Source organism: Opisthocomus hoazin, chromosome 5, assembly GCF_030867145.1.
Source record: "Opisthocomus hoazin isolate bOpiHoa1 chromosome 5, bOpiHoa1.hap1, whole genome shotgun sequence".
NCBI lineage: Eukaryota > Metazoa > Chordata > Aves > Opisthocomiformes > Opisthocomidae > Opisthocomus > Opisthocomus hoazin.
The window spans coordinates 50,015,426-50,033,568 of record NC_134418.1 but is presented as its reverse complement, the minus strand read 5'-3'; the positions used below and the strand labels follow the sequence as shown (position 1 = coordinate 50,033,568).

The 18,143-nt window shown below is 41.7% G+C and overlaps 1 protein-coding gene across 7 annotated transcripts in view; it reads right to left on the bottom strand.

Moving 5' to 3' along the window:
* MAPK10 (mitogen-activated protein kinase 10) overlaps nucleotides 1-18,143 on the bottom strand; it is a 195,658-nt gene that overhangs the window by 162,815 nt on the left and 14,700 nt on the right. The window contains exon 1 of one of the 7 annotated variants that reach the window (XM_075421214.1): nucleotides 10,773-10,833. The exons of the other annotated variants lie outside the window; for them this stretch is intronic. The gene's annotated coding sequence lies outside the window, so the exon portion shown is untranslated. Of the gene's footprint in view, nucleotides 1-10,772; nucleotides 10,834-18,143 lie in introns of those variants that run through there. 7 annotated transcript variants of the gene reach the window in all.

Sequence of the window (18,143 nt, the reverse complement as noted above, 5' to 3'; positions counted from 1 at the left end):
CTCTGGAGGTCATCATGGACTGGCCAGAAGGCAAAGATTTTGGAGCATCGCCAGAGGAGGAGGTGACACGTGCTGAAGTGGCCCCACTGTATAATAAGCAGCCAGAAGAGAAGAAACAGTATGCCCTGTTCACGGATGGGTCCTGTCGCATTGTGGGGAAGCAGCAGAGGTGGAAGGCTGCTGTATGGAGCCCTACATGACAAGTCGCGGAAACTGCCGAGGGAGAAGGTGAGTCAAGCCAGTTTGCAGAGATGAAAGCCACCCAGCTGGCTTTAGACATTGCCAGTCGAGAGAAGTGGCCAGTGCTCTATCTTTACACCGACTGTTGGATGGTGGCCAATGCCTCATGGGGGTGGCTGCAGCAATGGAAGAAGAACAACTGGCAGCGCAGAGGCAAACCTATCCGGGCTGCCCCATTGTGGCAAGATATTGCTGCCCGTCTGGAGCAGTTGGCTGTAAAAGTCTGTCACGTGGACGCCCACATCCCTAAGAGTCGGGCCACTGAGGAACATCAGAACAACCACCAGGTGGATCAGGCTGCCGAGATTGAAGTGGCTCAGGTGGATCTGGACTGGCAACATAAGGGTGAACTATTCATAGTTCGGTGGGCCCATGACACCTCGGGCCACCAAGGAAGAGACGCGACATACCGATGGGCTCGTGACCGAGGGGTGGACTTGACCATGGACACCATCGCACAGGTTATCCATGAATGTGAAACATGCGCTGCAATCAAGCAAGCCAAGTGGGTAAAGCCTCAGTGGTATGGAGGACGGTGGCTAAAATATAAATATGGGGAGGCTTGGCAGATTGACTACATCACACTGGCACAAACCCGCCAAGGCAAGCGCTATGTGCTCACAATGGTGGAGGCCACCACCGGATGGCTGGAAACCTACCCTGTGCCCCATGCCACTGCCCGGAATACCATTCTGGGCCTGGAAAAACAAGTCCTGTGGCAAAATGGCACTACCGAAAGAATTGAGTCGGACAACGGGACTCACTTTTGTAACAGCCTCATAGACACCTGGGCCAAAGAACACAGTATCGAGTGGGTGTATCACATCCCCTACCACGCACCAGCCTCTGGAAAGATCGAACGGTACAATGGACTGCTAAAAACCACTTTGAACGGCAATCGGGGGTGGGACCTTCAAAAGCTGGGATAGTCATTTAGCAAAGGCCACCTGGTTACTGAACACCAGGGGATCCACCAACCAGGCTGGTCCTGCCCAGTCAAAACCTCAGCGTCCCCTAGAAGGAGATAAATTCCCTGTAGTGCACATGCGGAACATGTTAGGGAAGACAGTTTGGGTTAGTCCTGCCTCGGGCAAAGGCAAGCCCGTCTGCGGGATTGTTTTTGCTCAAGGACCTGGGTGTACCTGGTGGATAATATGGAAGGATGGGGAAGTCCAATGTGTACCTCATGGGGATTTGATTTTGGGTGAGAATAGTCCATAAATAACTTGTATAAAGTTAATTGTTAAATAACCCTGTCACTGTCTGTTATCACTGTTATAATTGTTATATATTATACCAGTAGTATCGTAGTAAGAATTGTCCAGATTAAAGAAGGATGGACTTTTTGATGAAAACCTAGCAGAGCACAGCGATGATGGGACTGGACATGGTTTCCAACAACAGGCACCCAGCAACTTCATCGAGATCCACATGTCCTGCAGACTGTGGGCACAGGCCGCATCAGATACATCAGCCGTGAGCTCCGGATGCAGCAAGTGATCGCCCATCACCACACATCACCTCTCCTGCCACGGAAGATCATTACGACAGATGGAACCCGAAGTCGTGGATTAAATGAACTCAACGGACACTTTAGAGTGATGATCCATAGACTAAGGGAATGATATCTGGAGACAGGAGAAGTGGTGGTGATCAACTGGACAATGGGGGACCTAGGCATGGTGTAGATTGTATGGAATAAGGGGTGGATAATGTCCTGGGTTCGGCCAGGACAGGGTTAATTTTCACCAGAATCCAGGAAGGGGCACAGCCAGGCGGGCTGACCCCACCAGGCCAAACAGAGCAGGGTATTCCATACCATGTGCTGTCATGCTGTGTTCCAGTGAGGGGGAGCTGGGTGGCAGGAACTCACTTGCAGCTTGGGAGCGCGCTGCAGGAGGTCGTGGAAAGCAGCTCGGTTGTGCGGTCTGTTTTGTTTTGTGTATTCCCCTGATCTGTATCGTTTTTGTTCCTGTTCCCTTTGTTTGCTGTTCTGTTAAACTGCCCTTATCCCGACCCACCAGTTTCTGCCTGTTTCTTTCCATTCTCCTCCACACCCCGGCGGGGGGAGGGGCGGCCACGTAGCGCTTTTGTTGCCAGCCGCAGCAAAACCATAACATTGTGAAAGGTGAAATAGATGACTAAAAGAAGACACAGAAGAAACTGTGCAGTAGAAGGTGCCATCTCTCCTTGCAACTTTCAAACACAGGCAACTGTGCAAGCTGAATGAGGCCTTGGGATGTTCCCCTACCAGCTCAGGGCCCTAGGGGCTGCTCCCCTAACAACCAGCTCCACAGTGTGCTGCTGCACTGAAGAGGGCTGGTAATCCCTCCCCCTCTGCAGCCTCCTGGGGATCACTCTCCTTGGCAGCTGTGTTCAAATCGGGAGCATCACAAGGTAACAACTCTGTAGATGCTTTTTAATGGCCTTAATATACGTCATCTTCCATCTATCAGAGGTGAGCCACCTGGCTGCTCCTGTGAAGGTCCCTCATGACCTGCCTCCATCCCTCTTACAAATTCCCATCAAGTTCGGTATCGGATGAGCAGCCCTCACATCAGCCCAGCATGCCAGCATGTATCATCCTGTAATCTTCATGCTCATTCTCACATTACCTGACACATGTAGGAGTAATGACATCCAAATGTCTGCTGAACAATGTCAGTTTATTCCTTAGAACAGTAATTTTCCTTGATGTATATAAAGAAAAGGAAGAAAGACCATAAAGCTGCAGAAAGTGCCATCACTTTCACATTTTTTTTACTTTTCTTTCAAACAGAAGCCAGGAACCGTGGTCAGATTTTCATCTAAGCCAGAAGATTTTTTCCAAGCTTTTTAAATACAAACTCCACCAGGCATGCTGAAAGACCATACTAAGTGTTTGACAGCCTATGGAGTGTTACAACAGTGCAGATGTAAAAGGCTGATGCCCAGTACTGTGAGCAGTAATTAATTATTGCAAATTTTTGCTCTAATAACTCTTTACACAGGCAGTGGTGAATTTATTATTTTGTAACAGGTATGATTATTTCATTACTCATCAGTGAGATACATGTTATCTGAGCTAAAGTCAGGGAGGTTTCTGGACAAAAGTAGGGAGGAGGTACAGATGCAGCATTTAATTTAGCAACTGTTGCCATGGAAATATCTTCTTTACTGACTGCTGATGATTATCTCATGTTTGAAATGTGATTTATGCACATTCTACATGAGAGTAGAGAAGAGTATTTATAGATAAGTAAACCAAATTGTGGTTATTCCAACATTAAAGTGCGGCATGTTCCATGTACTTTTCAGAAACACATAATTTGTCAAAATATACTATTAATCATGCAAACATATTGGTCTCCTGCAGTATATAACCCAATTACCAGAGTAAAGCAGAAGCTCTTCCCAGATCTAAAACAAACAGGAACAGGAAACATAATGCAATTCCCAGTTTCTTCCCCTTATCCTCACATAGTAAAGGAAAGGAACAGAACCAGAGAGACTAGCTGGTCCAGCAGCTGCTATTGCTATGAATTTACAAATGCACAGGCTGCATAAAGACATATTCAGTCCACTGCTGCAGAATTTTTGTCAGTTTTCTTCATAGTGGACCTTTGTGCCTAAAATTAATTTTTAGAATCAACACTCATCCACAAGCTTAAACACTTTGTTTTATCTGCTTTGTCCTGATATTTGCCTGCCAATCAATCATCTCTCATTCCACCCACTTTTCTATTTTGAATGACCCAGCTGCAGCAAGCAGAGAAACCATGGGGATAATACACTTATGTGTGTGAGGGTGTGTGTACACGCACCTGCGTAAAGCAAGCGATACCAAAAATTTATTATCTCCATTCCTTCTGACAACCCCTTGAAATGGTAAGGCCAGCAAGCACGAAAACTAAACACACTGTGGTGACTAGCTTCAAACATAGGAAAAAAAGATTTCTTACGGCAGACCGACAGAATAAAACACATAGCCCTATGAGGAAGTCCCAGCTGCCAAACAGAAGGATCTATCTGAAAAATAAGACCTAAATGGTAGCTTCAGCTCGGAGTGAGTTACATTACCAATAGGCAGTATTATTACATACAGCTTGCAATGCAGCTCCTGAGTAGCAGGGGTAAGATGTTTCTGTTGCATGGAAGGACATGCATTTGTGGGCAGCAGAAGGTATGATCACCTCTTCTATCGATCAACTAGTCTAGATGCACTGTAACTTTATACTTATGACTGACTTCCATGCTGAATACAAAGGCAGAGGAAGAGTAGACTGCGGACTGCCATCCTGGTTGAGCAAGAGCTAGAACAATCACAATACCTTACTGCTTGAACTAAGGTGCTCACCATTTCCAGATGTATGCAATATAGAAATATTTAAATCTATTCAGAATATTCCTTTCTTTCACAACATTTGTCTTTGCTATTATCTGTAAAGTTATCAAGAGGAAGCCTGATGCTGGAAGGCACACCAGTAGACAGAGATTTGTTTTCTTCAGGAAATAAAGGTATTTAATGCTTGTTTCTAACTCGTTCTGGGTATGTCTGCATGTAAGAAAAGAATAGCTTAGATAAAAATAAAAACTCTTCAGAATTAAGAGGAATTACAGTTAATTCTAGATAAAAAGAAGACGTATTGAAAGTCCCTGGAGTCCCTGCTTTAATATGCAAAAAGCTATGTATAACTGCAGAGCCTGCCTTAAGTCACAAGAACCCAAAGGTCTCACATTGACCAGCCTGTGTAGCCAGCTGCACAAAAGCAGTTTCAAGGTAAGGGAAGGACGAGCTGGACCAGTGAAAGTAAACATAGAACAACAGGTCACACAAATTGAAATGACTAATTGTACAGAGCCACCCAGAACATGCTCAGTATTTGAAGTATCAGCAAAAATGCAGAAAATTAAATGTCTGTCCTCCCACACAAATAGCCAAAAATTTAGCCATACAAGACTACAAATTGTTTGCTGAACTCAGATGTGATCAAGCTGTTCTTGTGTATAAGGAGTAATTACACAGTACAGTGGTTTCCAAACTACTACTACCAATTTAAGAGGCCAAACAGACCACAAGCCATCTACAGATGCCTTAACCCTTACACCGACAGAGGCACACTTTCAGTATGTGGAAAATCTTTGCATGAAAATATGCAAACTGCAGACACGCTCTCCCTAGGCAATGCAACCTATTAGCCAGACTCCTTGGGTACATTCCTGTGTATCAGGTCTCATTTCTGAACCGTACAGCTGGGGAAGAAAACCTGCTAGTGGAGTGGAAGACTGGAATTCAACTGTAATTTGTTCAGAATGAACATTTGCATTTCAAGTTTGGTACTGCAGCTAAAATTCATCTACTACGCTACACTTGAAAAAGGTGTCAAAGATATTTAAAAACCACCTGAATGTTGGGTTTGTAATATATGGTGAAACCCTCCATTAGAAACCACAATCAAGAATAAGGCCACTCTTCAGTTCTCCCCCACTTATATTTTAATATCAACTGGATAATTGTATAAAGGTAAAGCTAGCATGCACTGTAAGATTACTATAAGCAAAGATGCACAACATCAAAAAAGAACAGATTACACAATATCCAGAAATTTTGATGAAGTACAAGAGTTCTTGAATAAGCCAAATAAATACATCAACTGCTGAGTCACTACCATCATACGTGGAGGCAGATATATCTTCTTTGCAATGACAGATATAGGGAGCTGTATGTGCAGAGTTGGCAAAATGAGGGACTCATAGCTGAGGCAAACAAGCTCACTTTACAGGGCTATAGCCTGGCAAAAGCTTGAGACATAGCAAGAATAGGATCCACCTTGATTTCAGACATCTGAAGTCTATCCTGAAACAGCACTCCTCAGTCCCCATACCAGACATTCAGTACAGCCAAATTGCTAAAACATACTTCGTAATCCATACAGATACTAACAGACCAGATGAGATAATCAACTGCCTGAACCACATACTTTGAAGGTGCAGGAATTTTTCCATCTACTTATTTTTGGCAATCAAATCAGCTGACAAAATATTTTACTAATGAACACAAACACCTGAAGGTGTTGCCAGCATTCATATAATAGCTGATGACATGATAAGAGCATCAATTCAGGCAGAGACTGAAGCTAGAGACAGCAAAGGCCTAAGGAGAAAATTTTAAGGTCAGTCCAGGTAAAATCTACTTTGTATTGAAAGACAACAAATGTACGGGACACCTGCTTTCACCTGACAGAACTCAGGCAGTGAATTCGAAGCCATTCTAAACCTGAAACTGTAAGCAGTGTTTCAGAAGCTCCAGTTGCAAAGTATGGCAGATGAAACCTACTTTGACTGCTGTGGCAACTGCTACATGACAACCACTGAGCAACCAAGAATAGCAGGACAAATACTCCTGACAGGAGAGCCAAGTCACTTCTACAGACAAGACTGTGCCTACACTTAATGACCACTGGTGCCCAGCACTGCAGCCACAGCAAAATGAGACATCAGCAGAGCATCAGAGCAACATAAACAGGAAACACCTAACACCGTACTATGTGACATATACGTAGCACACTTAAAGAACAGCAAAAGCAGCAAATGACATTTGCACCTGCAATTAGAACTGCCACCACCATCTTTAGAGACATACTTCACATAAGTGTCAGTAAACAAATTAACAAATGGAAATTGGTTATGCATTCTAGCTTGACAGTACAACATGTATGACAGCTTCACTCATGCATTGCATGAAGAAATAGACTCAGAAAGTAGTAAAGATTGAGCTCTGATCAGTTAAGTGCTAATAGTACCTGACGCATACGGATAAAGATTAATCAGGGACTTGTCAGGACTGTTTTAATAATGGCTGCTTGAAATGCTGTTCAGTGGCAGGGATTCTAAAAACAAGAATACACTCAATTAGCAGTATACTGCAGTACTCTCTTTAAAATTAATCATGAATAATCATTAGAGGGCTCCTGGTTGGAGGGAGGGAGTATTTCACATGACCCAGATTCTGGCTATAGATCTACACAGATAGGATTATAGCTATCTGGTATTTAATAGAGAGATCTCTGTTTCAGACTTTTATTTCACTCTTGGTCTCTAATATTGGGTAGTAATGACAGTTAGTTCAGCAGCTTTAGCCAACAAACATGCTGATATTGCTAGGGTTGAGGAAAACAATGATGTAAATACAACTGTGCACGTGGGAGGTTGTCAAAGATTTACACAGGAGAGAAAACTGTGATTTCTGCCTGTGGAAACTTCTTTTGCTGTGTTGCAATTACTTTTTTCTGCATTCAAACTGAATGTAGTAATGTTCTTAATGTTGTGCTTAATTTTAAGTACCTGAATAGTCTGATGAAGGCACTGCTCAACTGCTTACACTTGTCAGGATGATTCAGTTGCTTAAAATTCAGTATGTATACAATTATCGTGGTAAATTGAGCTGTCTCTTTTTTAGTCCTCTGGGTAGTACTGGATCCAGAAACACTGTTGACAGTAACCATAAAGCAGCCAGAAAAGACAGAATACAGCTGAATACTTTTTTCCATAACAAGAATTCAGTAGTCAATGGATGCTGTTGTTTCTCAAATCAAACTTAAAAAATTAACTGCAGACTAATAATGCAGATGAGTATCCCAAATTTTGAATTTCTTCATTCCAACTCCAGTACCCTGATTACATTGCTTATCTTCTTCCTGCACTTTGAGGTTGTCTTATCAGTCCTCCTAGAGACAGACTAGAGCTGCTTCTAGTCTACTACTAACACCAACAAAGTAGCAAAAGGATTACATTCTTTCCTATTAGAAAAAATTCTTCCTTATCATAGTCGTTCACTCCTAAAAGTGAACTGAGAGACAGCACCATTTTAATTTATTTCTTCTTCCGTTCTAGTCAGGTACCAAACACTGTCTCATTGCCCCTTTAATCCATGGGTCAAATGTTAATATGCTTGAATGCAAATTCTAGTTAATAATTAATTTAGGGCCAAATACTGCTTAGATACAGTAAGTACTTGAAGTTCCAAGGTGCATGAAGGCTAAATACTTGTCAAAAATACCTTATGTTCTCACATCTAAATTATCTCTCAGGAAATAACAGATTTCTCAGTCATGTCAAAACGTTTCACCTATTGTTATGGTTTGGCTGCGGCCGGCAACAAAAGCGCCACGCGGCCACCCCTCCCCCCGTCGGTGTGCGGAGGAGAATGGAAATAAACAGGCAGAAACCGGTGGGTCGGGATAAGGGCAGTTTAACAGAACAGCAAACAGAGGGAACAGTAACAACAACGATACAGATAAGGAGAAAACACAACACAAACCGCATGACCCACAGAGCTGCTCTCCCGAATCGCCGCCGTTGCGCGCTCCTGAGCCGCGAGTGCGTTCCCGCCGCCCAGCTCCCCCCCACCAGAACCCAGCATGACGGCACATGGTATGGAATACCCTGCTCTGTTTGGCCGGGTGGGGTCAGACTGCCCCGCCCCCCAGTGCCCCTTCCTGGATTCCAGTGAAAATTAACCCTGTCCTGGCCGAACCGAGGACACCTATAAACTTGTAGTCTTGAATTTACAACACATATAAACCAATTTATATACACTATACAGCAATGTATACACTGCTATATGTGGAAGTGCCTTTTCAGCCATAGTTATGTAAGCTGTAGATCAATGTGAATGGCACTGACTTCTATATTTGTGAACTTTAAACATACTACATAAATACTGTGATGACACTTTTGAAGAATATCAACAAGCAATACTGGCGTATAATTTAAGCCAGAAGACATCAGCACTCTTTGGCCACACTTAATTTCTCCCTCTCCCCAACAGGAGGCCTTTTCATCTTCAGGTGGATTCATGACTATTTATGATGGTTTACCTCCCTTTTTTTCATTATTTTTTTTTTATACTTTCTGACTGTGTGATTTAATTTTTTTTCTTCTGAAGGAAGGAAGATTTTCTATTCCTTGCCTGCTATGGTATGCCTTCCATCGAGGCATCTGTAACTATTTATTCTGCATTTCCTGCTGTGGTGCAGGTAGGATCTATTTCTACAAGTGGCTGTTTCCTGTGAATTTATGCTTAAGAAAGACCAAACCCACAAGGTCAGCTTTTATTTTGTCCAGCAATTTTACTCTATTAGGTTTTTTTACTCATTAAATGCATCTTGATGAGGTCCACCTATCTACTTCCAATAGAAAGGAAAGCTTCCCCTATATTAACATGCAACTGATGTTAGACTGCTTTGTTTTCCTGCTTACTGCCTTCTCAGTAACACATGCCTCGAACACAAAAAAACATTGTGCAGAAGTTACATACAAAGCCTTTGCTGAGAAGAAACTGGAAGTACTTTGAAGACCTGAGAGAACACATGAGCTTCTTCAAGCCCAGCTTAGGCTGGACATTTTGTCAAAATGCTGGATCAAAGTGCTACATCCCAGCCAAGATTCAGGGTCTTCCTGCCTGAACATGTGACCTGTGAAATAATAGACTGACTGTGATGCTTTACCCAGCAAAGGCTTATGTATTGCTTTTGTGGTCATCCACTACAGATCACAGTCCTTGGCTTGTAATCTCCACAGCAGCAGAGAGCTCAGAGACACCTCTCTACCATCGCAAAGGGTGATGCCCTGCAGATCTGCAGGCCTGCCTTGGGCCTTCACACCATTGAAGTTCAAGGGTCTATATTTACGTGTCAGAAAGGCACAAAAGTCTGTTCAGAAGAGAAACCACTATTTTTATGGAAAAAGTTGAGCAGAAGACCTCACAAAAAAAGACAGACCAACCACAACACCAAGTCCTTGTCTTTTCCCCAAAAGTCTCAGACTCACACTTTTTGTCACAATGCTTGTTACTTGCACAAAGTTTTCTCATCTACATGAAGCACTGCTAAGCTCATTTTTTTGTTACTAAACCTTAATATTTAAGGATCTACGCAGCTTATCTGCATTGTGATCCACACAGTTGGAGGAGTGTTCAGGAGCAGCCCTTTGCAGTATTTGTCATTTCAGAGCAAATCACTTACCCTCAAAATTATGCATGTCCAACTGTAATATAGGGGTACTAACACTTATTTTTCAAAATTGATATGAGGCTTATTAATGCTTAAGTGTTTTGTTATGCTTGAATAGAGAAGGAAATTCTTTGTCTAATTTTAAGTGAAGCTTAATTATAAAACTGATAACATAACCATATTAGAAAAATGAACTCTGAATTGCAGCCAGCAATTGCTTACTCTTAAAACAGTACAAGATGATTTTATATGCAGCTTGCTATCACTAATCCCCACTTTTCCAAATCCTGCATTTGTTTTCCACATTAAAGCTAAGAAGAGGCAACATGCAAATTCAATTTATTGTCTAATCAATCAAGAAGCAATACCCACTACATTACTTGGTGACATGCCATCACAGGAATCTTGATAAAAAAATAGCCTCCGTACAAAACTATTCTGTTGGCTGTATACTAATTTAAGCTACGCATGTGGTTGCCACCGGCACAGCTCCTAACCTGGAAAATAGGCTAATTTACCAAGATCAACTTGCCAACTTACCAAGTTGCCAAGATTCTCTTGCAGTGTTATACACAGATCCTAGACAGCCCAGCTCTTCCCTCTAATCAAAAAACAATATAAAATCCTTTAAGCAGCTTGCTTAGAAGATAACTTAGTACTTACAAAAGTATATGATACTGAAGATAGCATGGTTTCTGTAAGGGAAGAATTGAGCAAAATAACTTGCTTTTACCTGATATAGCCTGTTTGTTAAAACAAGTATAACTTCAAATCCTCACTCTCAAATCTTCTGCAAATATGTTCTAGGAGCTTAAGCTCTGTCGTTTATACAATGCACGCAAATAAAGACCAAAATTACAGGCTCATTTTCAGACAAGCAAGAGAAAGAAAAGCCAACTATCTCACTCCATTTCCCCTCACCCTACCACCTACTTGTACTTCAGAGGTTCATCAGAAGAAGTAAATAGCCATGAAGTCTGTTTAAATGAGACACTGCTCGTAAGCCATTTAAAAAGATGATAAGTATTTGACACTAAAACTATGCACCTTTAAAAAGGTTCCTCTACAGTTGTGTGTTCATGGTACTCCCTGTCCAGAACTGGTATCTCTTTGAGAAGGCAATGGTGGTTTTCAGAAATAGTAACATGAAAAGAAAATAATCATTTGATGCTGGGGAGGGTTGTGGGGAGGCAGCGGGCAAAACAACAAAAAACAAAACCAAAATTGATATTCAGAAAAAAACCTGTCTTGAGATGAAGAGATGCCTAAAAGATTGTTGTTCAATATTAACACAAACCAAATGTCTGTATCGGCAAACAGGATTTGAGCAGAACTGAAGAATACATTCATTCTTCACTGAATGCCAACAGAAATATTTCATCTAAATCAAATTTTGTAAGCTTAAAAATCAAGGCTTAAAAGGAAACATAGCTCTCTAGATTTACAACAGCAGTTAAGAAAACTGTCAGTAAAATCAAGACACTTCTGTCAATCATAGTCATGAGATGCAACGGCACTCGGGTGTCGCTGGACCTTGCCCTGGAACAAGGGAACACACAATAGAATGTCACCAGTATCACCTGCCCTCTGCAGTGCTTTTGGAGCATCATCTCACATGCCACTCCCAACACCCCTCCCCAAACACAAAATAGGAGAGAGAAAATGAAAAGATGGGAGACTAAATCCACCAAAACTATTTGACAGAATGGCCTTGATGCCTTCTAGACAAAGGGAAAATAAGGACAGTTGCAACAGTAAAGCCTTAATACTAACAGATGTCGTAGGTCAATCCAGCAGCCAGCAACTAAGCATTAGACAACCACTCACTCACCCTTCCCCCACAGCAGGATGGGAAGGAGAAATGGTCAAAAGAGCAAACTCATAGATTGAGATAAAGACATTTTAATAAGACAGCAAAACAAATACTACTACTACTACTACTAATAATGAGCATGCAAAACAAACCTTATACAATACAGTTCTTCTTGCCACCTGATGACCGATTCACAATCAGTCCTCAAGCAGTGATCACAGACCCCCAAATTTGCAAACTTTGTGAAATTAAAAAAAAAAAGTTTGAACTCTCAGACAAGAGCGGATTCGAACTCACGATAAAAAGAAGAGCCGACTCCCGCCTCCCGTCTAACCCCCATTCATAAACTGACCATCTATACATAAACGTCTATGGTATGGAATATTTCCATTGGCCAGCTTGGCTATCTGTCTGGCTGTGCTCCCTCCCAGCTCCTGCACATGTTCATCAGCTGAATGTGAGAAACTAGAAAAAGTCCTTGATTTCATAGCAACAACTGAAAACACCAGTGTTATTAACATTCTTGTACTAAATCCAAAACACAGCTGCTACTGCGAAGAAAATTAATTCCATCCCAGCTGAAACTAGGACAACAGGTCTCTTACAGACTAGTGAATACATACATCACAGAGTTATAGTAGAGTGCTGCTACAGAAGTGACCAGGCAAGCTTGCAGTTAACAACCAGAATGTCCCTGACTCTTTCTGCAGCTGTATCTTGTCTCCTTCCACTGGTGATATTCCAACAAAAACTAATTCAGAGAGACACAAGGTTATCCACTGGGTTGCTTGCTCTTCCTTCCTGCATACAACCATGAAGTCCTTATGGCAATTTCACTGTCTTCCAGACAATTTAGTTGAAGGCAGATGTTATGCTGATTTTGAACTACCAACAGTGTCAGACATTTACTTCTACTTTCCTAATCCAAAATTTATTAACAGATCAAAGTTGTAACTTGAATGGATATTTCAGATGCTGGTAACTAATTGTCCTTGTTCCCTTGATAGATTTTCCCATGGCATTGGCTTGTCCTACCAAACAACTTCAATGACAAAGGCTTAATATCGTATTAACAGGAGACTTTTTCTGTATTCTTATGAAAACACCCTTTACCTTGTCCTCCTTGTTTCTAGATCGCTGGTTCTGCAAGCATAGCACACTTGTCAGCTAGACTTATTGAAAGTTTAACAAATGGTTACTGACTACGCAAATGTCTTCCTCCAAAATAATGCAGTATGTCACATACAGCATCAAAACTACCTTGTCTCGAACTTCAAGAACAACCATGTCAAAGTTGCTGCTATTTGTCTTTCCTATGCACCATCTTCCCTTTCTCTTCTCCTTGTTTTTACTCCTAGGCTTACATTACATTTTAATACCAAACATGGTACTTTTCAAACAAATGAACACTTCTTTATCATATGCAAGTACAAATCAATTCATTCACTCACTTACTTTTAAGTCTCAAATGCCAGCTGTGATCTGCTATGTATTCTACTTATTTAAAAAAACAAGACTGACAAGTCAATGCCAATAAGCAATGTTGATGATGAAATGCACTAGAGAATTAAGCCATGAAATTCTACAGCATGGAAAACAGCACAAAATGCCACATGCACAAAGAGGCAAAGTTCTGTGTCCTGAGGAAATAGCTTTGTATTCCACAAATTTACTGCATTTTATATCTCACAAAAGGAAATTATAATAAAACCCAGCATAGCTTGCTTTTTTTTTATTCCTCATTATATGCATTATAGGAAAGACATCGTTAAAAGACTTACATTTAACATGAAAAAATTACTGAGTATAAGAACCAAGTGCCAAAAAAGTAGTGTAATACCAAAGCAACACCATTTTCTGATGGTAAATTTGAGCAATTTAGTGGCAGCACCTGTTCTTTTCTTCTTCATCAATGACCTGAATGAAGAGCTAGAATGTACTCTCAGCAAGTTTGCTGATGACACAAAACTGGGAGGAGTGGTAGATACACCGGAAGGCTGTGCTGCCATTCAGTGAGACCTGGACAGGCTGGAAAGTTGGGCAGAGAGGAACCTGATGAGGTTCAACAAGGGCAAGTGCAGGGTCCTGTAGCTGGAGAGGTACAACCCCATGCACCAGTACAGGCTTGGGGCGGACCTGCTGGAGAGCAGCTCTGTGGAAAGGGACCTGGGTGTCCTGGTGGATGACAGGTTAACCATGAGCCAGCAGTATGTCCTGGCTGTCAAGAAAGTTAATGGGATCCTGGGATGCATTAGGAGGAGTGTGGTCAGTAGGTCGAGGGAGGTTCTCCTTCCCCTCTACACTGCCCTGGTGAGGCCCCACCTGGAATACTGTGTCCAGTTCTGGGCTCCCCACTTCAAGAAAGATGAAGAGCTACTGGAGAGAGTCCAGCAGAAGGCTACGAAGATGATGAGGGGGCTGGAGCATCTCTGCTACGAGGGGAGGCTGAGGGAGCTGGGCTTGTTCAGCCTGAAGAAGAGAAGGCTGTGAGGGGACCTAATATATGCTTATAAATATCTGAAGGGTGGGTGTCAGGAGGATGGGGCCAAACTCTTTTCAGTGGTGCCCAGAAACAGGACAAGGGGCAATGGGTACAAACTGAAGCACAGGAAGTTCCGTCTGAACATGAGGAAGAACTTCTTCCCTTTGAGGGTGACGGAGCACTGGAACAGGCTGCCCAGGGAGGTTGTGGAGACTCCTTCTCTGGAGATATTCAAGACCCACCTGGACAAGGTCCTCTACAGCCTGCTGTAGGTGACCCTGCTTTGGCAGGGGGGTTGGACTAGATGACCCACAGAAGTCCCTTCCAACCCCTACCATTCTGTGATTCTGTGATAAGGAGGCAGATGTAATTTGGCCCTCACCCTAACTGAAAGAAAATGCTTGCATTAGTTACTAAAGAGTAATATTTAACATAAACTCACAATACCAAAACCATAATGAAAATCTTATTCATTCTGATGACTTACTAGCCTAGCAGAAGCTTTGAGCCCAAATATTTCTTTTTACTATAGGAACAAATTGATTCTAGACATGAATTTCGCATAATCCATCTGCAGTATTACTCAGTATTGAAGATGGAATAATGACTTAGATCTCTCTTGACACCATTTTTTATTTTCATACATAGTAGGAAAGAGCAGAAAGTTTTATTAATGCACAAGCATAAAATCTACCAGGAGATACAGTAATGCTACTCACCATGAAAATAAATCACAATTTTTGTGTTTATGGCTAGTTATATATTCATTAAAGCTACTGTAAACAATATCAGGTGGAGGTGTAATCAACATGAAAAAGCTCTCCATGGGTTTAGGTGTAATCAACATTACAAAGATCTTGATGTGCCATTAAGTGCAGTGATGCAACAGATATAAACCCAACATAACAGCACAGTTAACTAAGTCTTACCTTGTTTAAAGCTCATTCTGGCTCTACCTTGCTACACCTATCCCCATTCTGCCACAATCTAGCTGCCGAGCCTACTAGTTTTCTTTACATGTGCTTGTCCTTTGAAGCCATGATACAGAGTCTTTCTAAAGTCCAGCTCGGTGCTACAACACAAAATTCCCGGAGGACAGAGACATTCCCTGTCTTGGACAAAAAGAAGGTATTCATAGCACTCCCTCAGATAACTCTCAACTCCAAGTTAAAGCTTTGCATTAGATCATAAGGATTGAAAAAAAAATAACAACATAAATGTGAAGTGTCAAAAGCAAGTACCTCATATGGGAAAAAAAAAATCAGCAAAAGAAATTCTGCAAAGCAAAGGTACACTGTTTTTTTTTATTGTCTGTTATCTTCCCCAGCCAGAGACATGCCACCCAGTGGATTAACCGTAACAGTTACTGGTTTCTGGACTGTACAGTGGCAAGAAAATTTTGAGAATTTTTCACAAATTATGGTATGCAATGAATTATGGATTTACTGACTGAATAAAGGAGCATCCTAGGCCAAGAAGTCTGTTTCATTTCCAGCATGGCTACTGAACAGTCTCATTACAACCAAGCTTTTCAAGGCACAGACTTCCTAATCTGAACTTGCTCTATATCTTGAATTTGAATTTTTCTCATGGAGGTGAATTTTCACAGTGTTATGTTGAATAAATTTAACATTCTTTAAAGTTTTTAACATCACACTTACTTATCACCTTGAGCTGCACTAGACACAAAATGAACCTGCAGATATAACCCAAAATCACGCTGTTGCTCTTTTTGGCATTTCACACAGTATTACTTCGAGCTTCTCTTTTTGGAAATATCCACCAAACCTTTACAAGGACAGTTTCTAACACAGAACCAGCAAAGGATAAAACTAAAAAGCAACTCATTCTGAGAGAAAAGGGCAGACATTGAAAAGGAATAGAGGTGATGGATGAAAGATGGCAGCACAGGAGGTACAACAGTTTTGTCAGCGGGGCACACCAATAAGAATACCTTGATCCTGTAATCCATTTTTATTTCAGAAGCAAGTCCTAAGGCAAAATACTGGTAATCCTGATGGTTGAAATAGAAAACAAAGCTTCGTCCTCTTCATCCCTCCAAAAAGCTCTGGATGGGATCAAAACCAGAGGAATTCAGAGAACTAATGGAAAGGCCACATGTTCTCTGTTTTGGGTTTTTTTTCTTCATATCTCCAAAGTATATTTGGAAGACATTTCTGTTAAAAAAAGGTATATAAGTAAGCCGAGAAATGTTTATAGCTACAATAATGTATGGAAGGGTAAGACAACTATGTCTAGCTCTTGTGCTTCACCATAATCTGAGATATTAACTTTCACCTTTAGCAAGCAAGAAGAATATCTTGGAAAAAAGATTAAGGACATGAGACAAAGTCCTTGTAAATGATGATGTAGCAGAATTCCTCCAGAAGATGACTAGATGCAACAGAACTGCATTAGTTGTAAAAGTGACATGCATTTTAATACAAGTGTTTAAATCACAAAGTCAGCAAAGCAATAGTGTTTATCTGGGGCAGCAAGAAATGGAGTAGGCGGTGGAACAGAAGTAGCTCACACCGCAAGATCAGGAGAAGCTTCAACTGGGTTTTGTAACCCAGCACGATGGGTAACAAAAACCTGAGGCTTCATGACACCAAACTCTGTATGAGGCATTATGGAGGAGGGAATAAGCATGCAACTGCTAGGTCAGGTTGCTCAGTGAAGACAACTATTGTGAGTTAGTCCTCCTTCAGGGGTATTGGATTGTACCCTGTTTATCCGCTTAGACAAGTTTTTCTTTTCACAGAATCATAGAACACTTTGGGTTAGAAGGGACAATTTAAGGTCATCTAGTCCAACCCCCCTGCCATGGGCAGGGACATCTTCAACTAGGATCAGGTTTCTCAGAGCCTCGTCCAACCTGGCCTTGATTGTTTCTAGGGCTGGGGCATCTACCACGTCTCTGGGCAACATGTTCATGCGTTTCACCACCCCCATCGTAAAAAAATTCTTCCTCATATCTAGTCTAAATCTACCCTCTTTTAGTTTAAAACCATTATCCCTAGTCCTATCGCAACAGGCCCTGCTAAAAAGTCTGTCCCTATCTTTCTTATAAGTCCCCTTTAAGTATTGAAAGGACACAATAAGCTGTCCCTGGAGCCTTCTCTTCTCCAAGCTGAACAGCCCCAACTCTCTCAGCCTTTCTTCATAGGAGAGGTGTTCCATTCCTCTGACCATTTTTCTGGCCCTCCTCTGGATCTGCTCCAACAGGACCTTGTCTTTCCTGTGCTGAGGATTCCAGAGCTGGGTGCAGTACTCCAGGGGGGGTCTCAGAGTGGAGTAGACTTGCTAATTAAACTGATTTATGCTTGCAGATCATTAAAATTAGCTTACTGAGCACTAGAAAGTTTCTCTGCAATATTTCCAGGTGTGAGGTCAGAGGTCAAATTTACTTTAGTGATCATCACTTACATCTAAGTTTGGACTTTGTTTCTGACAGTCAAATCCTGACAGAGATTTAGAGTATATTGCTTAATTCTCTTCTCTTTCCTATTAAAAAAAAAAACTTAAATCATTGTCATGTATGATGGGTTACTGTTCATGTGCCCTAGGGTCTCTAGGAAGTAATATTATATACAATATTTATCATTTTAAAAAC